At 55.2% G+C, this 8,553-nt stretch overlaps 1 long non-coding RNA gene across 1 annotated transcript; it reads right to left on the reverse strand.

Annotated features, from left to right (window-relative positions):
- Window positions 1-6,559: 6,559 nt before the first annotated feature.
- Window positions 6,560-8,175, reverse strand: LOC137849032 (uncharacterized). Its single transcript, XR_011091646.1, has 3 exons — window positions 8,098-8,175; window positions 7,848-7,907; window positions 6,560-7,009 (listed from the first exon to the last, which is right to left on the reverse strand). It is a non-coding gene; the product is annotated as an uncharacterized lncRNA (long non-coding RNA).
- Between the last annotated feature and the right edge of the window lie 378 nt (window positions 8,176-8,553).

The raw sequence follows: 8,553 nt of genomic DNA on the forward strand, positions 1-8,553 counted from the left end.
GGGTACATATTGCTTTGAAAACACCATTTTTTTTTTAATGTCATGCATACCACATAATATTCAGTCTTTTGTTTTGTATTTTTCTGTTTTTATACAAAAATACCAGTGCTTATTATACTAGTTACTGGAAAAGAAAAAAAAAAATCAGATCTGTGCGCCCTCTTCAAATCAAAATTTTGTTGTGAGAGCACTGGATAAATATATATACACACACCAACAAGTGTCATAAGCTTTGCCTTTGCTGAAGGAAGATGAATAGTACCAAGAAAATCTGTCTAGTTTGTTTTACAGGCTTGTCTTTCTCAGTATGGAACAAACTGACTTCCCTGGTCTAACTTTGCAGTTGCCTATTCTGCCTTTGTCCTGGAGAGAAGAGCAAGAAAAGAACAAATCTATTTTTGCACTCCAAAAACGCATTAGAGGAGGATTATCACACCCACCTAAGGGTACTTCCTTGTTTGTTTATAAAGCACCAAGTATTTCTCTTGGACAGTCTCTGTTGCTGGCTTGTTTTGTGCCTTCCATTTATAATAAAGATATTATTAAAAAGATATTATAAAAAATATAATAAAGATATTAAGATGCTTACACCTTGTTTTTTACCCTCCTCTTTGTGTCCAAACACCTAGATGGAGGGTGCAAAACAACACTTTTGAATCCAGACCCTGAGCTGCAGAGTCCAAAGGCCCAGCTTTCAGCTCTAAAGCCTGACTTGGAGATACAAGACACGCCCTCTCCTCCTCCTCACTGCCTCTTGCCTCCTCCCCTCCTGATATTTTAACCGTCTCAAACCTCATTATTGGGGACCCATGCTTCCTTATTTCACCCTGTAATACATACACCATAGATGTTTGTTCATTGTCTTTTGTATTATAAGACAAAGAGTTCTGTTTGAGGAGCGGGAGTTGCAAAGGTTTCCTGCTGAAGTAAGGAGCTGTATAATGCTTAGCTAGACACTATGAAAATTCCATTGCTTAATGTAACAAAAAAGAGAATCCTCTCCCCTTCCCTCCTTCTGCATCTCAGTAGCCTCTTTTGTTCAGAAAACACAGCTGCAAAGTTCATGTAACCATCTCCTGATAAGTTGTTAAACTAGTGTATCAACACCCTGCCTCCCTGTCTCACGCTGGGCCAACATGACCAAATATAAAAAAAAGAAGTTGAACCACAACACCGAGGAAGACTACGGCCTTCATCTTCACGACCACCAGAGGGACAGAGACGACCCCCTAGCAACAGTGCGCGCAGTCGCAGAGTACACCAAGATGTGCTGCGTAATCCTGAAATCACCAAGATATAAAAAGGGACCCTGGGGGGGGGTAAGGTGCGCGCCGTTGGCGGAGCCGAGACTCCCCGGCCGCCCAGCGCTGTTTTGCTTGCTGTTGCTTACTCAATAAATTCCTTTCTATTATCAATGCAATGCTCTCTGAAAATTAATTAAGAGGGAGCTTATAACAACCCCAAATCCCTATGTTCAGGGTCCACAACCTCCACTTGGTATCTGAACTCTTCTTCTGATTGCCTTAACCTTCCAATTAAGAGACAGGGTGCTCCTTTAAAGTGACCAAGTGCTTTGGGTCAGGGCCCTGACACTTGCTTCTGGATCCAAAGCTAGATTTTCCTTGCTTCCAGCCACACTCTTACTAGCCAGGCTGCCATTTTTAGGGCACAATGCCCGATTTTTAGGGTCCACATTTTCAATGCAAGGTGCAAAGCGGCCTTTGTAAATGGCGAGGCTTTCTTTGAGAGGAACACCCCTGCTTTCAAATTCCCAAATCCTTATGCTAGGAGCCGAGGCCTGAATTTTAGGTTCCAAAGCCTCCTTTTCAGGTCCAAACATCCATCTGGAGGGAGCAAAGCATCGCTCTTGGATCTAGACAGAGGAGCGCAGGCTGTGCTGTCTGACATTTTTAGGCCCCGGCCTCACATAGTAGGGCAAAAGCCTCTTCCTTGGGCTCAAAAGCCTTGATTGAAAGGATAACCTCTCCTGGTTTTTTGTTGCTTACACATCAACCTTAGAGACCAGGCTGCCATTTCCAAGGAACAATTCCCTATTTTTAGGATCCACAATTCTATTATAAGATGCAACGCGGCCTTCTTAGATGGCCAGGCCTCCCCCTTAACCTAGCTTCTGGATCCAATGTCAGATTTTTCTTGCTTCCAGCCACACTCTTACGGACCAGGCTGCCCGTTTTAGGGCAACATGCCCAATTTCTAGGGTGCACACTTTGATCGTAAGGTGCAAAGCGGCCCTTTTAGATGCCGAGGCCTTATTTGAGAGGAAAACCCCTCATTCCATATTCCCAAATCCTCATGCTAGGAGCCGAGGCCTGAATTTTACGGTCCAAAGCCTCCTCTTTGGGTCCAAACACCTAGATGGAGGGTGCAAAACAACACTTTTGAACCCAGACCCTGAGCTGCAGAGTCCAAAGGCCCAGCTTTCAGCTCCAAAGCCTGACTTGGAGATACAAGACGCCCTCTCCTCCTCCTCACTGCCTCTTGCCTCCTCCCCTCCTGATATTTTAACACGCCATCTAAGAAGGACGCGTTGCATCTTATAATAAAATTGTGGACCCTAACAATAGGGAATTGCCCCTTGGAAATGGCAGCCTGGTGTGTAGGATTGACGTGTAAGCAAGAACAATCCTGTCAAAAGGAGGGTTTATCCTTTCAATCAAGGCTTTGGAGCCCAAGGAAGAGGCTTTCTGCCTCAATATGTGACTCTGGGGCCTAAAAAGAATGCTTTGGGCCCTAAAAGTGAGAGCCTGGGTCCAAAAACGGAGGGTGTAGGTGATAAAGGCGGCTTTGGATCCCAACTATAGGCTCTCTTGGTGATGAAAACATCCTGAAAGCTGGGTGCTTAAAAACAAGGCTGTGGTCTATACAGAGGAGCCTTGGTGCCATGCCTGTATGCTTCTCAGCTGCAAAGCAAAGGTGAGAAAAAGGGTTTGGATCCGCAAAAGATGCTCTTAGCCCTGAAGAGAAGGGGTAATAGGGTGAAAATGAGACATTTCGCCCTAATAGTGCGGCCCAGCATGAGGATTTGGGAATTTGGAATGGGGTGAGGCCTCTCAAAGAAGGCCTCAGCATCTAAGAAGGCCGCTTGTCAACTTACAATGAACGTGTGGACCCTAAAAACAAGGATTTCTTCCTTGAAAATGGCAGCTCGGGCATTGTGCCATTTTTAGGGCACAATGACCGATTTTTTGGGTCCACATTTTCAATGCAAGGTGTAAAGCGGCCTTTATAAATGGCGAGGCTTTCTTTGAGAAGAACACCCCTGCTTTCAAATTCCCAAATCCTCATGCTGGGAGCCGAGGCCTGAATTTTAGGGTCCAAATCCTCCTGTGTGGGTCCAAAAACCTAGATGGAAGAAACAAAGCAGCACTTCAGGATCCAGACCCTGAGCTGCAGAGTCCAAAGGCCCAGCTTTCAGCTCTAAAGCCTGACTTGGAGATACAAGACATGCCCTCTCCTTCTCCTCACTGCCTCTTGCCTCCTCCCCTCATGAAATTTTAACAGTACAAAACCTCATTATTAGGGCCCCATGCTTCCTTATTTCACCCCAAATCCCAATGTTCAGGGTCCACAACCTCTACTTGGCATCTGAACTCTTCTTCTGATTGCCTTACCCAAGGCAATCAGAAGGGTACCCCTCCTTTTAAATTCGCAAATCCTCATGCTAGGAGCCGAGGCCTGAATTTTGGGGTCCAAACATCCATTTTGAGGAAGCAGAGAGTGGAGGGCGGGCCACACTGTCCATCATTTTTAGGCCCCAGCATCACATATTAGGGCAGAAAGCCTCTTCCTTGGGCTTGAAAGCCTTGTCTGAAAGGGTAACCCCTCCTTTTTAGTGGCTTTTTCTTGCTTACACATTAATCTTACAGACCAGGCTGCCACTTACAAGGAACAAACCCCTATTTTTAGGGTCACAAATTTATTATAACCTTATTATTGCCACATCAGGGCCCAGGGATCATCTCTGGAGCCGGGAGCAGGGCCTCTGTGGCAGGTCCTGTCCCAACGGACACAACGGACCTGGTTCCCTGCAATGCGGACTTCTTAGATGGCGAGGCCTTATTGGAGAGGAACAGCCCTCCTTTCAAATTCCCAAAGCCTCATGCTAGGAGATGAGGCCTGAATGTTAGAGTCCAAAGCCTCCTCTTTGGGTCCAAACACCCATCTGGAGGGATCAAAGCATCACTTTAGGATCCAGACAGAGGAAGCGGGCAGCGCTGTGCATGATTTTTAGGCCCCAGCATCACATATTAGGACAGAAAGCCTCTTCCTTGGACTCTAAAGCCTTGTTTGAAAGGATAATTCCTCCTTTTTAGTGGCTAATGATTTCTTGTATCCCCCTAACTCCCTCTCTCAGCCATCCAACCCGCAGGGCTCAGGACTTGTTGATGCTCTAAGGAAAAGCCTGAGGAGACAGAGAGCTGTGTGTCCAGCCCACAGGGCGCCGGACAACAGGCTGGCCAGGACAAGGAGACAAAGAACAGGCAGGCAAACAGCGTGAAAGAAGCAGGAAAGCTGGAGGAAGAGGTTCTGCCTCTGTTCTGCTGCTGGCTGGAAAGTGGATCTGAGAAGGGACAGCCTCGTTCGCAGCTGCTCGGAAGAGAGCCCCAGCTCGTGTCTGGAATGCTCTGGTGTCCCCAAGGCTGCCAGCACTGGGAACAGCCTGTTTATGGTGGTGCCTCCCCTTTCCTGGTCTCGCAGAGAAAGGGAAGCCCATGCAGGACCCCGTTGGGAAGGCCTGCAATGCCATGGGAGGGCCTGCGTGCTGGAGCAGGGCAAGAGAGCGGGGACAAGCGGCAGAAGATGCTGGAGAGGGGGGAAAGGTGTCCGCAGGTTGCTTGTAGCTTCTCCCTCCCCTGGCCACTTAGTGCGAGGCGAAGCACAGCCTGGACACTGGCGATTCGGGTGCAGAGCTTTACTCAGAAAAGCTGCCGGACGGCTGCCAGTCCTCACCCCCCCGCTGCCCCACATGCCGGGGGGGCCGCCCCCAGCCCTGGCAGGAGGGCCGGGACGGTGGTGGGGGCCGGGGGGGTGGTATCCACGGGGGCTGGAGGGCGCTGGGCCGGTCGCGCTGCAGCCGGCTGGGGTGCGCTCGTCCAGGCCCGGGTGGCGGCCGCTGGCGCTGGGCCCGTCTCGGTGCCCGGGCTTCTGAGGCTGTGGAGAGGCGCCTGCGGAGAGAGGAGGCAGGGCAGCACCCGGCGGCCGCGCCGCAGCACCTCACCGGCGGTGCTGCAAGGCCAGCGGCAGCCAGCCGAAGGGGAGCTGGGGCGAGAGACGGCTGCTCACTGCTGTCTTCTCCTGCGCAGCCGGATGACCCCGCAGCACAGAAGCATGCCGAAGAGCAGGGAGCCCACGATTGCCACCGCGCTCACGAGGCAGTGCTTGCGCACGGCAGCACCGGCCGAGGCACTCGCGCTCCTCTCGCCAGCCGCACCTGGAGGAACAGCTCTGGGCCTTAGTGCGTCCTCGCGCTGCTGGGCAGCCTGCGGGAGCTCTGGCGGTGCCGAGATGGTCGCTCTCCCGCTGCCAGCCTCTCCGGGAAGAAGCTGCCTTGCTTGCAGCAGAAGGCGCCGCCGCCATGCTCGCGGCTCCCGCTTACGGGCTGCTCAGTACCTGGATTCTCTTGAAAAAACTGGAACACCCCAGTGTGGCGGGCTTCTCCGGGCTCCGAGAGCACTGCCAAGAAGGAGAGAAAGGGAAAGCCTCAGCACGGCTTAGGCACAGAGGATGCCGAAGGACGGGCAGACAGACGGGCGGATGGAGAGGCTCCCTCTGCGAGTCCGTGCAGCCCCCTGGGCCGCAGGTCACAGGAGGGGTCCCACTCGCTGCTGCGGTGCTGCATTGGGCCCCTGGGGTCTTGGGCAAGCTGCGGGGCTCAGGTGCTGCGGGAGGTACGCTCCGGTACGGGTCACGGGCTGCAACTGGCTGCAGTGGGAGGCAGGCGATCCCCACCCACAGGCACAGAGGCCCACCAGCATCTCTGGCACACTGCTGGCGCTGAGCTCCGCGCGCCAGAGCCCACAGCCCTCCTGCAGAGCGCTTCCAGGCTCCTTTGGCAGCACCTGCTCTGTGCTAAGCGTGCCACCGGACGGCAATTACCTGGCGGGACAGTCGCTGGCGCTGCCTCTGGCGCTCCCTCCGAGCCTGGCAGCGTGTTTCCCCTGGGAAGCGCCTCCTTCTGCACAGCCTCTCCGTCCGCCCCTTCGGCAAGAAAGCGGCACAGTTGCACTGGGAGCGACCGCTCCTCAGCAGGAGGATGCTTCTAGCTGCAGCAGGCGATGCTTCTCAGCATGCACACGGCTGTAGCCAGCTCCTCAGGCTTCCCCGTGCAGCACACCCACCCTGTGCTCCCTCCAGTTCCTGCAGGATTTCCTGCAGGATTGCCGAGGTCCTCTGGGAGCTTTGGCCTCTTCTCGCTTGATGCCTTGCTCTTCGAGGACCCAGTGCAGAAGCTGGAGAGCCGTCGCCTACAGCCACACCTGCAAGCAAACACAGAACAGAGCAGCTGCCACCAAACAGGGCGGGATGCTTCTTCCCATTGCGCAGCTCCCACAGGGGATTGCTGCATGGCCCTGGGCTCTCCCTCCCGCCCAGGAGCCTCTTGCAAACAGGCAGCAGGGGCCTGCAGTGCCAGCGTGCCGGGACAAAACGAACGAAGCGTGCGTGCAGCTGCCCAGAGAAGGGCCTCCCCAGAGCTCAGCCCACGCTCGAAACTCAAGCCCACCGTGCCCGCTGGCTCTGCAGCACGCATGGGGGCGGAGCGGCTGGCAAAGACAGCTTGGCAAGGCAAAGCGCCCCAGGCGTGTCACCGAGCCTGAGCCCTTCCCTCTCTGCTCTCCTGCGCGGCTGAGGCCAAGGAAGGCTGAAGGTCCATTGCACGCGGGCAGCAAACAACAAGGGCAATGCTCGCTCCTCCCTCCCGCTGACTTACTTGGGGGATCGCCCTGGGGCACGAGGACAGGACCATGCTCGGACGTCCCGGACAAATCACCTACAGGCACAGAATCACAGAATTTCTAGGTTGGAAGAGACCTCAAGATCATCGAGTCCAACCACTAACCTAACACTAACAGTCCCCACTAAACCATATCCCTAAGCTCTACATCTAAACGTCTTTTGAAGACTTCCAGGGATGGTGACTCCACCACCTCCCTGGGCAGCCCGTTCCAGTGCCTAACAACCCTTTCAGTAAAGAAATTCTTCCTAACATCTAACCTAAAACTCCCCTGGCGTAACTTTAGCCCATTCCCCCTCGTCCTGTCACCAGGCACATGGGAGAACAGGCCAACCCCCACCTCGCTACAGCCTCCTTTAATGTACTTATACAGAGCAATAAGGTCACCCCTGAGCCTCCTCTTCTCTAGGCTGAACAAGCCCAGCTCCTTCAGCCGCTCCTCATAGGATTTGCTCTCCAGGCCCCTCACCAGCTTCGTCGCCCTTCTTTGGACCCGCTCAAGCACCTCAATGTCCTTCTTGTAGCGAAGGGCCCAAAACTGAACACAGTACTCGAGGTGCGGCCTCACCAGAGCCGAGTACAGGGGGACGATCACCTCCCTAGCCCTGCTGGTCACAGTGTTTCTGAACAGAGCAAAACTGTTGCCAGTGCGTGCTGGGAGCTCCTTCTACCCCAGTGCCCTGCGGTCGCTGACAGAGGGGCCGGGGCACGGCGCAGGGCTCAGGAGCAGGGCGAGCTGGTGGAAAAACACTCGTCCCCGCTTCTTGTGGAGAAGAGCCCACTGGCCAGGGAGAGGCTGCAGCACTGCTCAGCTGGCGCAGAAAGCCACCAACAAACCCCAAGGAAAGCAAGAGCCACACCGTAGCCCACGTACCTGTGGGGTGCCACCCAGTCTCAGGAGCAGGATTCCACGGCGCAGCTGGAACAGCACGGCCTGCGGGCACAGATGGGGGCCAGGACAGGTGAGGAGGGCTTCCACTGCGTGCTGCAACCAAGTCTGCCCTCGGGAAGCCCCCCCAGGGAGCGGACGACCCCTCAGAAGGGGGTGGTCTGCCTGCGCAGGACCTCCAGTCGCCCGCGGACCAGTGCTGCTGCTTTGGAGGCAGGGGACAGTGACAACTTACCGCTGGGCTGCCCCTGGAGCTCCACTCCAGGACCCAGCTGAGGAGCTGGGGAAGCGCTGCCGAGTGCATCGTCACCTGGAAGCAAGCAGAGAGCAGACACGTTCCCCTTGCCCGCTGTGCCCCCGAGCACCCTGCAGTGACGGAGGGGCCGGGGCACGGGGCGAGATGCCCGAGGCTGCGGCGGGGCTCAGGGACCTCCCGACGGAGGGGAAGGCTGGAGCCGGGGCAGCGCGGCGCAAGGCTCGGCTCACAGGGGCCCCGGGGGGGCTCAGCCCAGGCTTCGGCCCCCAGCCCCTCCGGCGACTCGCCTGCATCCAGCCCTGCCGCTGCCCCCGGCGCTGGCGCCCACCTGCTCCCAGCGCTCGCCTTGGCATAGCCCAGGCATCCCGGGCACACAGCACGAGGAGGAGGAGGAGGAGGCGGGTGGGGGCCGCAGCCCCCCACATCCGCCCCATG

This window comes from Anas acuta, unplaced genomic scaffold (genome assembly GCF_963932015.1).
Source record: "Anas acuta unplaced genomic scaffold, bAnaAcu1.1 SCAFFOLD_51, whole genome shotgun sequence".
NCBI lineage: Eukaryota > Metazoa > Chordata > Aves > Anseriformes > Anatidae > Anas > Anas acuta.